Source organism: Eriocheir sinensis, chromosome 27 (assembly GCF_024679095.1).
Source record: "Eriocheir sinensis breed Jianghai 21 chromosome 27, ASM2467909v1, whole genome shotgun sequence".
NCBI classification, from domain to species: Eukaryota; Metazoa; Arthropoda; class Malacostraca; order Decapoda; family Varunidae; genus Eriocheir; species Eriocheir sinensis.
Genome location: NC_066535.1, coordinates 19,605,914 through 19,623,994, shown reverse-complemented (window position 1 = coordinate 19,623,994; position 18,081 = coordinate 19,605,914). Strand labels below are relative to the sequence as shown.

The 18,081-nt window shown below is 35.6% G+C and overlaps 1 protein-coding gene and 1 long non-coding RNA gene across 5 annotated transcripts in view; both read left to right on the top strand.

Annotated features, from left to right (window-relative positions):
• The window catches only part of LOC127004258 (uncharacterized), a 125,193-nt gene that overhangs the window by 36,545 nt on the left and 70,567 nt on the right, over positions 1-18,081 (top strand). The window lies entirely within an intron of this gene.
• The window catches only part of LOC127004260 (uncharacterized), a 7,044-nt gene continuing 983 nt past the window's right edge, over positions 12,021-18,081 (top strand). The window contains exons 1-3 of the long non-coding RNA XR_007757733.1: positions 12,021-12,203; positions 14,277-14,340; positions 17,749-17,926. This is a non-coding gene — a long non-coding RNA (uncharacterized LOC127004260). The remainder of the gene's footprint in view (positions 12,204-14,276; positions 14,341-17,748; positions 17,927-18,081) is intronic.

Here is an 18,081-nt window from a genome sequence, read left to right as displayed (position 1 = left end):
GTATCTTTTTATTCTGTTGTATTCTGTTGTATTATCTTTTATTCTGTTGTATTCTGTTGTATTATCTTTTATTCTGTTGTATTCTGTTGTATTATCTTTTATTCTGTTGTATTCTGTATTATTCTCCTTTATTCTGTTGTATTCTGTTGTATTCTCTTTTATTCTGTTGTATTCTCTTTTATTCTGTTGTATTCTGTTGTATTCTCTTTTATTCTGTTGTATTCTGTTGTATTCTCTTTTATTCTGTTGTATTCTGTTGTATTCTCTTTTATTCTGTTGTATTCTGTTGTATTCTCTATTATTCTGTTGTATTCTGTTGTATTCTCTTTTATTCTGTTGTATTCTGTTGTATTCTCTTGTATTCTGTTGTATTCTGTTATTCTGTTGTATTCTGTTGTATTCTCTTTTATTCTGTTGTATTCTGTTGTATTCTTTTATTCTGTTGTATTCTCTTTTATTCTGTTGTATTCTGTTGTATTCTCTTTTATTCTGTTGTATTCTGTTGTATTCTCTTTTATTCTGTTGTATTCTGTTGTATTATCTTTTATTCTGTTGTATTCTGTTGTATTCTGTTGTATTCTCTTTTATTCTGTTGTATTCTGTTGTATTCTCTTTTATTCTGTTGTATTCTGTTGTATTCTCTTTTATTCTGTTGTATTCTGTTGTATTCTCTTTTATTCTGTTGTATTCTGTTGTATTCTCTTTTATTCTGTTGTATTCTCTTTTTATTCTGTTGTATTCTGTTGTATTCTCTTTATTCTGTTGTATTCTGTTGTATTCTCTTTTATTCTGTTGTATTCTGTTGTATTCTCTTTATTCTGTTGTATTCTGTTGTATTCTCTTTATTCTGTTGTATTCTCTTTATTCTGTTGTATTCTTTTATTCTGTTGTATTCTGTTGTATTCTGTTGTATTCTCTTTATTCTGTTGTATTCTGTTCTATTCTGTTGTATTCTCTTTTATTCTGTTGTATTCTGTTGTATTCTCTGTTATTCTGTTGTATTCTGTTGTATTATCTTTAATTCTGTTGTATTCTGTTGTATTCTCTTTTATTCTGTTGTATTCTGTTGTATTCTCTTTTATTCTGTTGTATTCTGTTGTATTATCTTTTATTCTGTTGTATTCTGTTGTATTCTCTTTTATTCTGTTGTATTCTGTTGTTGTATTCTATTTTATTCTGTTTTATTCTGTTGTATTCTCTTTTATTCTGTTGTATTCTGTTGTATTCTGTTGTATTATCTTTTATTCTGTTGTATTCTGTTTTAGTCTTTTATTCTGTTGTATTCTGTTGTATTCTCTTTTATTCTGTTGTATTCTGTTGTATTCTCTTTTATTCTGTTGTATTCTGTTGTATTCTCTTTATTCTGTATTCTGTTGTATTCTCTTTTATTCTGTTGTATTCTCTTTTATTCTGTTGTATTCTGTTGTATTCTGTTGTATTCTGTTGTATTCTCTTTTATTCTGTTGTATTCTCTTTTATTCTGTTGTATTCTGTTGTATTCTCTTTATTCTGTTGTATTCTGTTGTATTCTGTTGTATTCTCTTTTATTCTGTTGTATTCTGTTGTATTCTCTTTTATTCTGTTGTATTCTCTTGTATTCTGTTGTATTCTGTTGTATTCTCTTTTATTCTGTTGTATTCTGTTGTATTCTCTTTATTCTGTTGTATTCTCTTTTATTCTGTATTCTGTTGTATACTCTTTTATTCTGTTGTATTCTGTTGTATTATCATTTATTCTGTTGTATTCTGTTGTATTCTGTTGTATTATTCTTTGTATTCTGTTGTATTCTTGTTGTATTCTGTTGTATTCTCTTTTATTCTGTTGTATTCTGTTGTATTCTCTTTTATTCTGTTGTATTCTGTTGTATTCTCTTTTATTCTGTTGTATTCTGTTGTATTCTCTTTTATTCTGTTTTATTCTGTTGTATTCTCTTTATTCTGTTGTATTCTGTTGTATTCTTTTATTCTGTTGTATTCTGTTGTATTCTCTTTTATTCTGTTGTATTCTGTTGTATTCTCTTTATTCTGTTGTATTCTGTTGTATTCTCTTTTATTCTGTTGTATTCTGTTGTATTCTCATTTATTCTGTTGTATTCTGTTCTATTCTGTTGTATTCTTTTTATTCTTTTATTTTGTTTTGTTCTCTTTTATTCTGTTGTATTCTGTTGTATTCTCTTTTATTATGTTGTATTCTTTTTTATTATTTTGTATTATTTTCTATTATATTTTATTCTGTTGTATTATGTTGTATTCTCTTTTATTCTGTTGTATTCTGTTGTATTCTGTTGTATTATCTTTTTATTCTGTTGTATTCTGTTGTATTCTTTTATTCTGTTGTATTCTGTTGTATTCTCTTTTATTCTGTTGTATTCTGTTGTATTCTGTTGTATTATCTTTATTCTGTTGTATTCTGTTGTATTCTCTTTATTCTGTTGTATTCTGTTGTATTCTTTTATTCTGTTGTATTCTGTTGTATTCTCTTTTATTCTGTTGTATTCTGTTGTATTTACTGTTGTATTCTCTTTTATTCTGTTGTATTCTGTTGTATTCTCTTTTATTCTGTTGTATTCTCTTTTATTCTGTTGTATTCTGTTGTATTATCTTTATTCTGTTGTATTCTGTTGTATTCTCTTTATTCTGTTGTATTCTGTTGTATTCTCTTTTATTCTGTTGTATTCTGTTGTATTCTCTTTTATTCTGTTGTATTCTCTTTATTCTGTTCTATTATGTTGTATTTACTTTTATTCTGTTGTATTCTGTTGTATTCTCTTTTATTCTGTTGTATTCTGTTGTATTATCTTTTATTCTGTTGTATTCTGTTGTATTCTCTTTTATTCTGTTGTATTCTGTTGTATTCTCTTTTATTCTGTTGTATTCTGTTGTATTATCTTTTATTCTGTTGTATTCTGTTGTATTCTCTTTATTCTGTTGTATTCTGTTGTATTATCTTTTATTCTGTTGTATTCTGTTGTATTCTCTTTTTATTCTGTTGTATTCTCTTTTATTCTGTTGTATTCTGTTGTATTCTCTTTTATTCTGTTGTATTCTGTTGTATTATCTTTTATTCTGTTGTATTCTGTTGTATTCTCTTTTATTCTGTTGTATTCTGTTGTATTCTCTTGTATTCTGTTGTATTCTCTTTTATTCTGTTGTATTCTGTTGTATTCTCTTTTATTCTGTTGTATTCTGTTGTATTATCTTTTATTCTGTTGTATTCTGTTGTATTCTTTATTCTGTTGTATTCTCTTAGATTCTGTTGTATTCTGTTGTATTCTGTTTTATTCTCTTTTATTCTGTTTTATTCTGTTGTATTCTCTTTTATTCTGTTGTATTCTCTTTTATTCTGTTGTATTCTCTTTTATTCTGTTGTTTTCTGTTGTATTCTGTTTTATTCTATTTTATTCTGTTGTATTCTGTTGTATTCTATTTTTTTCTGTTGTATTCTGTTGTATTCTGTTGTATTCTGTTGTATTATCTTTTATTCTGTTGTATTCTGTTGTATTCTCTTTATTCTGTTGTATTCTGTTGTATTCTTGTATTCTGTTGTATTCTCTTTTATTCTGTTGTATTCTGTTGTATTCTCTTTTATTCTGTTGTATTCTGTTGTATTCTCTTTATTCTGTTGTATTCTGTTGTATTCTCTTTATTCTGTTGTATTCTTGTTGTATTATCTTTTATTCTGTTGTATTCTGTTGTATTCTCTTTTATTCTGTTGTATTATGTTGTATTCTCTTTATTCTGTTGTATTCTGTTGTATTCTCTTTTATTCTGTTGTATTCTGTTGTATTATCTTTATTCTCTTTTATTCTGTTGTATTCTGTTGTATTCCCTTTATTCTGTTGTATTCTGTTGTATTCTCTTTTATTCTGTTGTATTCTCTTTTATTTTGTTGTATTCTGTTGTATTCTCTTTTATTCTGTTGTATTCTCTTTTATTCTGTTGTATTCTGTGGTATTCTTTTATTCTGTTGTATTCTGTTGTATTCTGTTGTATTCTCTTTTATTCTGTTGTATTCTCTTTTATTCTGTTGTATTCTGTTGTATTCTGTTGTATTCTCTTTTATTCTGTTGTATTCTCTTTTATTCTGTTGTATTCTGTTGTATTCTCTTTTATTCTGTTGTATTCTGTTGTATTCTCTTTTATTCTGTTGTATTCTGTTGTATTCTCTTTTATTCTGTTGTATTCTGTTGTATTCTCTTTATTCTGTTGTATTCTCTTTTTATTCTGTTGTATTCTGTTGTATTCTCTTTATTCTGTTGTATTCTGTTGTATTCTCTTTTATTCTGTTGTATTCTGTTGTATTCTCTTTTATTCTGTTGTATTCTCTTTATTCTGTTGTATTCTGTTGTATTCTCTTTTATTCTGTTGTATTCTGTTGTATTCTCTTTTATTCTGTTGTATTCTGTTGTATTCTCTTTTATTCTGTTGTATTCTGTTGTATTCTGTTGTATTCTCTTTTATTCTGTTGTATTCTGTTGTATTCTCTTTTATTCTGTTGTATTCTGTTGTATTCTCTTTTATTCTGTTGTATTCTGTTGTATTATCTTTTATTCTGTTGTATTCTGTTGTATTCTGTTGTATTCTTTATTCTGTTGTATTCTGTTGTATTCTTTTATTCTGTTGTATTCTGTTGTATTCTTTTATTCTGTTGTATTCTGTTGTATTCTCTTTTATTCTGTTGTATTCTGTTGTATTCTCTTATATTCTGTTGTATTCTCTTTTATTATGTTGTATTCTGTTGTATTATCTTTTATTCTGTTGTATTCTCTTTTATTCTGTTGTATTCTGTTGTATTCTCTTTTATTCTGTTGTATTCTGTTGTATTATCTTTTATTCTGTTGTATTCTGTTGTATTCTCTTTTATTCTGTTGTATTCTCTTGTATTCTGTTGTATTCTGTTGTATTCTCTTTTATTCTGTTGTATTCTGTTGTATTCTCTTTTATTCTGTTGTATTCTCCTTTATTCTGTTGTATTCTCTTTTATTCTGTTGTATTCTCTTTTATTCTGTTGTATTCTGTTGTATTCTCTTTTATTCTGTTGTATTCTCTTTTATTCTGTTGTATTCTGTTGTATTCTCTTTTATTCTGTTGTATTCTGTTGTATTCTGTTGTATTCTCTTTTATTCTGTTGTATTCTGTTGTATTCTCTTTTATTCTGTTGTATTCTGTTGTATTCTCTTTTATTCTGTTGTATTCTCTTTTATTCTGTTGTATTCTGTTGTATTCTCTTTTATTCTGTTGTATTTTGTTGTATTCTCTTTTATTCTGTTGTATTCTGTTGTATTCTCTTTTATTCTGTTGTATTCTGTTGTATTCTCTTTTATTCTGTTGTATTCTGTTGTATTCTCTTTTATTCTGTTGTATTCTGTTGTATTATCTTTTATTCTGTTGTATTCTCTTTTATTCTGTTGTATTCTGTTGTATTATCTTTTATTCTGTTGTATTCTCTTTTATTCTGTTGTATTCTGTTGTAATATCTTTTATTCTGTTGTATTCTCTTTTATTCTGTTGTATTCTCTTTTATTCTGTTGTATTCTGTTGTATAACTGATTTTCATGTTTTGGGGGGAATTTCACGCAAGTTTTCCAGGCCGATATTACCCTTAATATTGAGTGTAGCGTTATGACGAGGCCAGAAATGGATTCCTCGTCTTATTTTACCCAAGAAGAGTCGCCGTTTGCATGAAAATAGCTTCAAATAACATAAATATAATTGATTTTCATGTTTTTTTGATAATTTCACGCTAGTTTTCCGTGCCGATATCTCCCTTAATATTTAGTGTATCGTTATGCCGAGGCCAGAAATGGATTCCTCGTCTCGTTTCCTTCCCGTTTAGTCGCCTTTTGCAATACATGGCCGCTTTTTATTTTATTTTTTTTATTTTTCTAGGGACCCAAAGTATAACACTTTCACCTCAAGTACGAGAGTCCAGTGCGGGACACCTGCCGATTTCTGAGCCCCACACTGCTTTTATCACCCAAATAACCGCCTTCACATATGATTGTTGTTTAAAGGGTTAATTATTGGGGCTTCTTGGCATCAGGTATGGGTCAGAAAACGGTAAATGCGCGGCTCTGAGTACGATAATCTAGCATCGGTGCGCGGTAAAAAATCATAACACAACACAGCTGATCGTCCACGCAGTTCCTCCTTCACGACGTGTTTCGAGAGGTGTTTGCAGTGATTTTGGCGGTAAGACAGTGTATTTTTACGTTCATGGTACAGAGGAAGGGTCAAACTACCACCAGGGTCATTGAATACCCCTGAAAATGCTTACAACGCCTACGGAAGCCTTGTCAAATACGTGTTTATAGGTGACGAGTTTTGACCCCGCGCCGTATCAGCTGTTCTTAAGAGGTCATAAAGGAGATGAATCGTGTTCCCGTGAGTGTCTTTTAACGTTCATGGTACAGAGGAAGGGTCAAGCTACCACCAGGGTCATTAACCCCTTCAACACGAGGACGCGTATACTGCGTCCTTGTGTGCCCCGTACCATATCCGAGGACGCGTATACTGCGTCCTTGTGTGCCCCGTACCATATCCGAGGACGCGTATACTGCGTCCTTGTGTGCCCCGTACCATATCCCAGGACGCGTATACTGCGTCCTTGTGTGCCCCGTACCATATCCCAGGACGTGTATACTGCGTCCTTGTGTGCCCCGTACCATATCCCAGGACGCGTATACTGCGTCCTTGTGTGCCCCGTACCATATCCGAGGACGCGTATACTGCGTCCTTGTGTGCCCCGTACCATATCCCAGGACGTGTATACTGCGTCCTTGTGTGCCCCGTACCATATCCCAGGACGTGTATACTGCGTCCTTGTGTGCCCCGTACCATATCCCAGGACGTGTATACTGCGTCCTTGTGTGCCCCGTACCATATCCCAGGACGCGTATACTGCGTCCTTGTGTGCCCCGTACCATATCCCAGGACGCGTATACTGCGTCCTTGTGTGCCCCGTACCATATCCCAGGACGCGTATACTGCTTCCTGGCTCACTTTAGCCAATATACGTGTCATTTTATCTCTATATTTATGCTAACATCTCAAAATTATCAATTAATTTGTTTCTTTATGTGCACCATTTAATTCTGCATGTTTTCATATGATTATAATACATGATGATTATGTTGAGTTTATGGCTGAAAACTTGTTATATTCAATAGCGACATTTGAAGTTTGCCACGCGTGGCGATCTTGGATATGGTGCGGGGCGCTGTTTTGGCCTGGCCGTAGTGAAGGGGTTAACTACCCCTGGAAATGCCCCCCACAACGCCGACGAAAGCCTTGTCAAATATGTGACTCATTGACCTCAAGCATCAACCGCCCCCAAAATCATGTTACCGTTGATGAGGTTTCAGGCCCTGCTGCTGCTCTGCTTCTAAAAGGTGAAAAAAAAGAGATTAATCGCTTTCCCGTGAGTGTTTTCTCCCCTTCATAGTACAGCGTTACGTCATGTGACGGACGAGTGTGTGACGTGACAGCAGCAGTGTTTAAATGTGTTACGTGATCCCAGAGAGTGTTACACGTTGTGACATTAGTAGTATTCTGTTACCTGGACACATGATAGGGCTGTTACTGGCTGTGTTACGTCACTGTGTTAAGGTGACGGGCTGTGACGTGGGCTCTCAGGTGTTATGCAGTGTTAACAGTGCCACCGACAGTTCCATGTTCAGCAGGTGTTACGTGATGCAAGACAGATTAGTTACCCAGTGTTACAGTGTCTTGTTAACCACCTACCTGGTGTGACCCCCCTCCTGTGATGTGGGCTCAGCCAGGGTGTTTAATATGCAGTGCCACAGACAGTGTTATGTTACCAGGCAGTGTTCACAGTGGCATAGATTCGTGTGGTGCCAGAATCAGTGTGATGCCAGCCATTCGTGCCGGGGACGGCAAATGTATAGAATAACACCCATGTGACCCTAGGACCCTGTACAGAGGAATATTCGCACCGCTGTGATGTAGTACTCTTGTTAATTAAAGTTAATCTCACGTCAAGGCTGATGAGACGAAGAGCCTTATCCACTCTGTCCAGAAGAGCTGTGTGAGTGGAGCCCCCCCACACGTGAGAGGCATACTCCATGTGAGGGCGTATGAGTGGACAGGACAGTTTGTTATGGAAAGAAGATCATTGATGAATAACAGGAAGAGAGTGGGTGATAGGACAGAGCCCTGTGGAACACCACTGTTGATAGGTTTAGGGGAAGAACAGTGACCGTCTACCACCGCAGAGATAGAACGGCCGGAAAGGAAACTGGAGATAGAGGAACAGAGAGAGGGATAGAATCCGAAAGAGGGCAGCAGTTTAGAAAGCAAAGACTGGTGCCAGGCTGCCTGTGACTTGAACTCTTTAATAAGGAGGAGAGTATGAACACACCTCACAAAATTTTCCTCTCTTTGGCCACAGTCTCCAGAGTTAGCACCCGTGTTAGCACCAGGCTTTTTTTATCATTATTAGTGGTATTTGTTCTCCCTTGGGCTGCTTCCTTTACAGTAAGACTTATTATGCCTAGGCCCACCTGTAGGGAGATGCAATTTGACCTAGTACAGTAAGACTTCTGCCTAGGCCCACTGTAGAGAGATGCAATTTGACCCTGTACAGAAGTGCTATTTGGCCCCACATACCAGAAGATAGCGTAGTAACATCTAAATTATTTTATGTATATATTTTTTTACGGCAGAGGAAGCAGGTCAAGGGGCAAAGAAAGTACTATTGAGAAAAGAAAGCTTGCTGTTCACTGTGTTTAGCAGAGTGGCCAAAAGAGAGGTCAGCTTCAGGAGGAGAGGTGTCTCCATACCCTCCTCTTGAAAGAGTTCAAGTCATAGGCAGGAGGAAGTACAGACCAAGGAAGACTGTTCGGGAGTTTGCCATGAAGGGGATGAAGGAATGACGATGCTGGTTAACTCTTGCATGAGGGATTGGGACTGTTGTTTCTTTACTGATATCTTTATTAATTGAAATGAAACGTGTTGACTCAAAAAGGTTTAGTGGTTCACCATTTTGGTACAGGTTTTGTATCAGTATTAATTATTTAACCCAGGATTATTTACCTTCAATACATCTAACTATCTGTCTACTACTACTACTACTACGGGCCTCCATCTATTAGAGTTGCGTTGTGAGTGGTATATTCTCTCATATCCTTTCACAAAGCAATTCATTGGCCCCACCCCGCCAATGACTGTGGCCGACAACCATCTTTATTTAATATTACAAACTTTACTAAGCATTTTATTTTTAAGCTAACAGAGCTTGTGGTTGATACGACTATCAACCGCCGTCGCCTCAAAGTCCAGGTCGGCAATGTGGGTGGTTTTGGGTGCAGGCGACCTGGTTCCTCTCAGGCAGACCAAGGCTGACCTCAGGAGGGAGAAGGACAGCCTGCATCTCATCCAGGCGACCACACTGCTTCTTGGCTGCTGTTTCTTATCCGCCAGTGTTTCGGCGAGTCTTGCGTAGAAGCTCTGCGCCCTTGGTCCCATCCCTCCTGCCGTCGTGAATACTACCGGGGTGAAGGAGCCCTGGTCCACATTCTGTATTCTTTCTTCATATGCTCTGTTCTTCTCTTGTTCGTTTCTTCTGTGGCTGCATCAAGGGTCAGGTCTCTGTGGCAATGGGCCATGGGATCAAAGATCCTTATGTCAAAATATGCCCTTTGTCCACGAGTCCAAAACCCTCTGGCGCTAACATCCACTCGTGCTTCGTTGGAAACATTAGCGGTGCGTCTGGCGAGGTGTTCGCCTTGCAGAGGGAGCAGCATGGGTTCCACAGTCACGTCGTGGCAGACTTCTTTCAGCATCTGAGCTGTTATGTCTCTTACTTCGTCGTGTCTCATGCAGACGAGACCTCCTCGCTTGCATGTCATGGCATGATTTTGGTTGAAGGGTGAGCCACATGTTTGGGAGCCCATCCACTGGCCAGCCATACCTGAGGGCAAGGGCATCAGTAAATTCTTTTTTGTTTAAGTTGAAGCCTTTTGCCCTGATAGGTAGTGTGGTTAGCCAGTTTGAAGCGCCCACTTCCTGTGCAATATCTGTCCTCCTCCTTGTGTCTTCTGGGAGTTCTCTCATTAGGTCACTCAGAGTGTCTCTGTTTTCCTTCTCTGTTTATGGAGATTTCATTCCTTAGTGACCTAATATATTGTTCCTTAGTGACCTAATATATTGAGGGTTGTCTTCTCCCCTTTCATTTTGATTGGTAATATATCCGGTCAAAGAGGCTGTGATTCGGATTGAGTTCCCGAATTCAGACTCGGCCAGATTTTGTGGGTTGGTGATGCCGAGCCCACCCATTTTTGGCGGCAACTCCAGCAATCTTCTCTCCTGGTCACTGGGACATTTGCTATCGCCGGTATGAAGGTGTTTCTGACAGCATCTTCCAGAGGTTTTAGTAACGGAGCAACATCAGGAACTGTCCTCATGAGGCTACTACTACTACTACTACTATCCCTGGACACTTTAGACTATCCCCACGGTGTCTAGAAGGCCTGTTATCCGACTATGCGACACCCCACAAGGCCACTACTACTACTACTACTAATATTACTACTACTTATACTACTACTAATACTATTCTCTCCCCTACAGAAGTCCGGTGTCCCAACCTCACTACAACGCTGACTACTGCCTTAAGTGTGGTAGTGGAGGATAGAGGCTACAGCGGACTATTCCTGCGAGAAGGGGAGGAGGATAGTCGGGAATAGTCAGCGGAAGTGTGGTAGTAATGGTATCTGGAGTGGCAGTCAACCGCGCTGTGAATGTAAGTAATAGTAGTTGTAGTAGTAGTAGTTCCAGTAAGTAGGTGATTGTAGTAGCTCTTGTAGGGTGTTGAATAGTAGTAATAAGACTATCCTGAGACTAACTAGACTATTCCTAATACCCCTCAGATGTAGTAGTAGTAGTAGTAGTAGTAGTAGAAATAGCATATGTTGGGTGTTGAATACTACTAACAGGACTATCCTAAGACTAACTAGACTATTCCTAACCCCCTCAGATGTAGTAGTAGTAGTAGTAGTAGTAGAAATAGCTTATGTTGGGTGTTGAATACTACTAACAGGACTATCCTAAGACTAACTAGACTATTCCTAACCCCCTCAGATGTAGTAGTAGTAGTAGTAGTAGTAGTAGTAGAAATAGCTTATGTTGGGTGTTGAATACTACTAACAGGACTATCCTAAGACTAACTAGACTATTCCTAGCCTCCTCAGATGTAGTAGTAGTAGTAGTAGTAGTAGTAGTAGAAATAGCTTATGTAGGGTGTTGAATACTAGTAACAAGACTATCCTAAGACTAACTAGACTATTTTTAACCCTCCCAGATGTAATAGTAGTAGTTGTAGTAGTAGTAGTAGTAGTAGTAAAAATAGCTTATGTTGGGTGTTGAATACTAGTAATAAGACTATCCTAAGACTAACTAGACTATTTTTAACCCTCCCAGATGTAATAGTAGTAGTTGTAGTAGTAGTAGTAGTAGTAGTAAAAATAGCTTATGTTGGGTGTTAAATACTAGTAATAAGACTATCCTAAGACTAACTAGACTATTTTTAACCCTCCCAGATGTAATAGTAGTAGTAGTAGTAGTAGTAGTAGTAGAAATAGCTTATGTTGGGTGTTGAATACTAGTAATAAGACTATCCTAAGACTAACTAGACTATTTTTAACCCTCCCAGATGTAATAGTAGTAGTAGTAGTAGTAGTAGTAGTAGTAGTAGTAGTAAAAATAGTTTATGTTGGGTGTTGAATACTAGTAATAAGACTATCCTAAGACTAACTAGACTATTTTTAACCCTCCCAGATGTAATAGTAGTAGTTGTAGTAGTAGTAGTAGTAGTAGTAGTAGTAGTTGAAATAGCTTATGTTGGGTGTTGAATACTAGTAATAAGACTAACTAGACTATTTTTAACCCTCCCAGATGTAGTAGTAATAGTAGTAGTAGTAGTAGTAGTAGTAGTAGAGAGAGACAGAAAGAGAGAGAGACAGATTACTACCATGAATACTACTATTACTATTAACTATTTTGTACTATTCCAGGTCCAGAGGATGCCTACAACACCATAGGCTCCGATAGTAGTAGTAGTAGTAGTAGTAGTAGTGTGAGTACTACTTCTACTTCTACCGCTAGCAACACCGGGCTCTACATCGGACTATTCTTCGGGCTCATCCTGGCGATAGTCTTCATAGGAGTGCTAGTCTACTTCAGAATGTAAGTAGTAGTAGTAGTAGTAGTAGTTATGGTGGTGGTGGTAGTTAATTCTTAAGGTTGTCATATCACTTTACGTTTTCTGCTATAACTCAGCTTGTATGTGTGGTAGGTAAATCTAGCTTGCGTGGTAGTTAGAGTGGTAGTTGACCTTCCTTCCTATCAAAATTCGTGTTCCTAACCTGAGTGTGGTAGGAGTTATAGCAGGTCAAAGTTAGGGGAGTGAAAAATCCTGGATATTTTTTTCTGAATGGCATACTGTTTAACATTTTTGTATATAACTCAGCTTGTATGTATGTTAGGTGAATGTAACTTGAGTGGTAGTTAGTGTGGTAGTTGACCTTTATTCTTACCAAAATTCGTGTTGCTAACTTGAGTGTGGTAGGAGTTATAGCAGGTCAAAGTTAGGGGAGTGAAAAATTATGTTTATATTTTTCTGAATGTCATAACACTTAACATTTTTGTATATAACTCAGCTTGTATGTGTGGTAGGTGAATGTAACTTGCGTGGTAGTTAGAGAGGTAGTTGACCTTCCTTCCTACCAAAATTCGTGTTCCTAACTTGAGTGTGGTAGGAGTTATAGCAGGTCAAAGTTAGGGGAGTGAAAAATTATGTTTATATTTTTCTGAATGTTATAACACTTAATATTTTTGTATATAACTCAGCTTGTATGTGTGGTAGGTGATTGTACCTTGCGTGGTAGTTAGTGTGGTAGTTGACCTTCCTTCCTACCAAAATTCGTGTTCCTAACTTGAGTGTGGTAGGAGTTATAGCAGGTCAAAGTTAGGGGAGTGAAAAATTATGTTTATATTTTTCTGAATGTCATAACACTTAACATTTTTGTATATAACTCAGCTTGTATGTGTGGTAGGTGAATGTAGCTTGCGTGGTAGTTAGTGTGGTAGTTGACCTTTATTCCTACCAAAATTCGTGTTCCTAACGTGAGTGTGGTAGGAGGTATAGCAGGTCAAATTTAGGGGAGTGAAAAATTATGTTTATATTTTTCTGAATGTTATAACACTTAACATTTTTGTATATAACTCAGCTTGTATGTGTGGTAGGTAAATGTAGCTTGCGTGGTAGTTAGTGTGGTAGTTGACCTTTATTCCTACAAAAATTTGTGTTCCTAACTCCAATGTGGCAGCAGTTATAGTGGTACGAAGTTAGGCATTTCAAAATTTTCCAATCCTCCCATTTTCATTCAACCAGCTGTAACATTTTTCCCTACCATTCAACCGGCGTGCATGGTAGATGGATGGGCCTTGGTGGGCTGGTAGACACACCCTTTGGCTATCCTATCATACTCACAGGTCTGTAATTACCTGGTTCATTTGTATCAGCCTCTTATAGATGGGTGTAATGTTGGCCAGTCTTCATTAACTCACTGGTCTGCAATATCTTCCTGAGTGTCCTTCCCCTCTTTTATCACCCGTGGGCCTGGAGTGCCAGGCAGTGTTAACAGTGCCACAGACAGTGTTATGTGATGCAAGACAGATTAGTTACCCAGTGTTAGGCTGTCTTGTTACCTGACCTGCCTACCCCTCTCCTGTGACATGGGGTCAGGTGTTATGTGATGCCAGGCAGTGTTCATAGTGGCATAGATTTGTGTGGTGCCAGAATCAGTGTGATGCCAGTCATTGGTGCCAGGGACGGTATATGTATAGAATAACACCCAGGTCACCCTAGGACAAAGCCTTATTTTTCTCCCTCACTCCCCTCAATGTTACCAGCTTACCGTAGGCATAACATTGTATCTTTCTGTTTCTGGCCCATAAATATTGCAAAAAAGAGCATCAGTAATTACCGATGTTAACAATAATTATAAATGCATATTGTTATCTTTATGGGGCGATAGTTTGGGGCCAGAAAAGACAATACGCCAAGTACTACTAAGGGCTGGTAACCCTAAACTACCACTTGAGCCAGCTAAACGTAATATATGGAGGAGAAAAGAGAATAAATGAACCCGTGGACATACCCACAACTCCTGTGAAAGCCTTGTCAAATATGTGTAGGCCTACTTGTGTGCCAACATATGTAAGAGCATGGGCCTAACTTTTCTTCTTCCTCCTCAGGTTTTGGGCGCCCAGCTGTACACGTGAACTAACAGTCTTGGCTTCACGGCAGGTCGCTAAAATGGTATGTGTGTAAGTAAGTAAGTAAGTAAGTAAGTAATGTTTATTGCCATAATATACACACATTGATATATACATATATATATATATATATATAATTATAATTCTGGCAACGAATCTAGCCTGTCAAGCCGAAGCTTCCCGACAGACTGTATATTTATTTCATTGTACTATTATTATCTTTCTAAAGGTTGCAGATAGCTCCCAACCATAAAGCTAAATACAAATATACAATAAATAACAACATTAACTATAATACCAGATGAAGTTATAATAGTTATATCTAAAATGTTAACTATAATAACAACTACAACAGCATCAACAATAATAATAATAATAATAACAATAATAATAATAATAATAATAATAATAATAATAATAATAATAATAATAATAATAATAATAAAAATAATATGGACAATAGTACTATGCAATTCACTGATTAGATTTAATAATGTAAATTTGTGTTCATGTTTCAGGAATAAATTATAATTTTAACCGTGATTGTTTTGGATTGCAAATAAGTGTGCTTTTACTGACTTTTTAAATAGAGAGAAATTATTACTATTAAGGAGATTTTTTATTTCTACTGGCAAAGAATTCCAAACTTGAGGTCCTGAGCATAAAATACTATTTCTGAAAAGAACTGTCCTGAAATGTGGAGAGATAAGGTTTATATTGTTCCTGCGCGTATTATGCAATGTATTAATAACTTGAAAAGGATGAGTTCCATGCATCAGTGCGAGGTTTTTATAAATAAATAATAGTAGAAAATAACAATGAATGTTTTTAAAATTAAGAAATCTATGTGTGGAAAATACGTTATGTGTGGAATCAAACTTGTTCATGTAAAACATACACCTAAATATCTTATTTTGAGAAACCTGAAGATTTTTAAGAAAGGAAGGCCACGTACACGCCCACACAGATACACAATAAATGAGATGCGGGTAACAAAGTGTATAATAAATACTGATAAGTGCTTCTTGTGTAAGGCTATTTCTTATTCGATACAGTATGCCACATATCCTAGATAGTTTATTTGCAACAGAATTAATTTGGTATTTCCAATTGATATTTTGATCTATGAAAACTTCCAAAAACTTAGTATAAGAAACTCGTTGAAGTACTTTTCCTTCAAGTGTTATAGGTGGCATGTTAGTAGTGACTGATCGGTTTTGAAAGATAATGTATTTTGTTTTAGTGATATTTAACCTTAACTTATTATGTTTAAGCCACATATTAATTGAATTGAGCTCATTATTAATGTTTATATGCAAACTATTTATATTTTTATCATCTAATAGTAAATTAGTGTCGTCAGCATAAATGGTATACTTAAATTTATTACTAGCATTGACAATATCATTAATATAGATGAGAAAAAGTATAGGTCCTAGGATAGATCCTTGCGGTACACCCTTGTTGATAGACTTGAAAGAAGAATATTTAGAATTACAGTAAACAGCTTGAAATCGATTTGTTAAATAATTTTTGAATAATTCTAAAGGAACTCCCCGAATCCCAAAATTACTAAGTTTACTTAAAAGAATTTTATGACAGCGAATCAAAAGCCTTTGAAAGATCTAAAAAAATTCACTAAATAATGTTTCTTTTCCAGATATTTATACACATTATTGGTAAACTGAAATATGGCCGACTCAGTAGAGCGCCCTGGTCTAAAACCATGCTGACAATTCGAAAATAAATTATTTTTCTCAATGAAATTTACAAGACGAGTGCATATCACTTTTTCAAAGACTTTACTGAACACAGGAAGAACTGATATAGGTCTGTAGTTATTGACATCATCTCTATTATCTGACTTAAATAATGGAATAATTTTAGCTTTCTTAAGTTCGTCCGGAAAAACTCCTTTCTTTAATGTGAGGTTAACTATGTGTGTTAATGGCAAGGAAATTATGCTGGCAGTTTGTCTTACGACCAAGGGAGAAATTTCATCAAAACCAGATGATGTACCTTTTAATGTCTTAAGAAAGTTTTCAATTTCTATCTGTGTAGCTGGTGATAAGTATACCGAGTAATTAGGTGAGTTGTGTAAATATGTCAAATATTCATCCCCTACTACATCATGATCTAGCCCCCCAGCCTTCAAAAAATGATAATTAAATGTTTCAGAAATGTCAGTACAATGTGGCTTTAATTCAATAACTGTATGTTTAGCACCTGTGCATCTACCAAGAATAGTATTAATGGATCTCCAGTGTTGTTTTGGATTACCTTGGCTATTAAGTAACTGCTCTTGGTTATACTTCTTCTTGGCTAATTTTAAAAGTGACGTTAATTTATTTCTATATATTCTATAAGGCTCCTTAAACGTTAAAGGCCATTTATGAGCTAGTTTTTCAAGTCGATGTTTTTCTCTAATACTATTCTTAAGAGCTAGAGTAATGTGTGGACTACGTTCCTTTTTAAAACTAAATTTAATTTTTCTTTCCGGAAAACACTTATCAAAACATGTTTTAAATTTACTGTAAAATAAGTTGTAGGCCTCATTAGCACATATACAATTTAATGTGTCACTCCAATTAGTTTGTGAGAGACTATTACTAAATTTTTCAAGGGAGTCCTGATTAAATATTCTTTTAGTTACGTAAGTGGGAGAAGGATGACGATATTTATCACATTTAAATACAGAGATTACTGGGTAGTGGTCACTGATATCTGTCTTTAATATATAATTGGCAGTATTACTTTCAATCTGAGATGACCAAACATGATCAATTGTGTGTGTGTGTGTGTGTGTGTAAGGTTAGATTAGGCTGGGCAAGGTTAGGTTAGGTAAGGTTTGGTAAGGTTAGATTAGGTTAGGTAAGGGTAGATTAGGTTTGGTAAGGTTAGATTAGGTTAGGTAGGGTTAGATTAGGTTTGGTAAGGTTAGATTAGGTTTGGTAAGGTTAGATAAGGTTTGGTAAGGTTAGATTAGGTTAGGTAAGGTTAGGTTAGGTAAGATAAGGTTAGATTAGGTTAGGTAAGGTTAGATTAGGTTTGGTAAGGTTAGATTAGGTTAGGTAGGGTTAGATTAGGTTTGGTAAGGTTATATTAGGTTTGGTAAGGTTAGATAAGGTTTGGTAAGGTTAGATTAGGTTAGGTAAGGTTAGATTAGGTTAGGTAAGGTTAGATTAGGTTTGGTAATCCAAATAACCGTTCTGCAGGGAGTTGCCGGAGCCAGTGATGCCGTCAGACATAATAATAATAATAATAATAATAATAATAATAATAATAATAATAATAATAATAATCCAAATGACCGTTCTGCAGGGAGTTGCCGGAGCCAGTGATGCCGTCGGACATTATAATAATAATAATAATAATAACAATAATAATAATAATAATAATAATAATAATAATAATAATAATAATAATAATAATCCAAATGACCGTTCTGCAGGGAGTTGCCGGAGCCAGTGATGCCGTCGGACATGATGCCACACTTTGAGGATGTAGCGATGATTCCTAACCCCGGGGAGCGCGCCGAGGCCATGCGCCAGCTGATCAACCGCCTGCCAACCGCCAACCGCCTGCTGCTCCAATACATGTTCAAGCATATGGGACACATCATTGCAAGGGTAACTAGGGATTTTCTTTATGGTACTTATTTATTTGCTTTTATATTTATTTATTTTTGTTTTTTTCTCTTTGTGTGTTTGTGTGTGTGTGTGTCTCTCTCTCTCTCTCTCTCCTCCGTTTTCCTTCAATTGTCCTCTTTTTTTTTTTTTCCTTC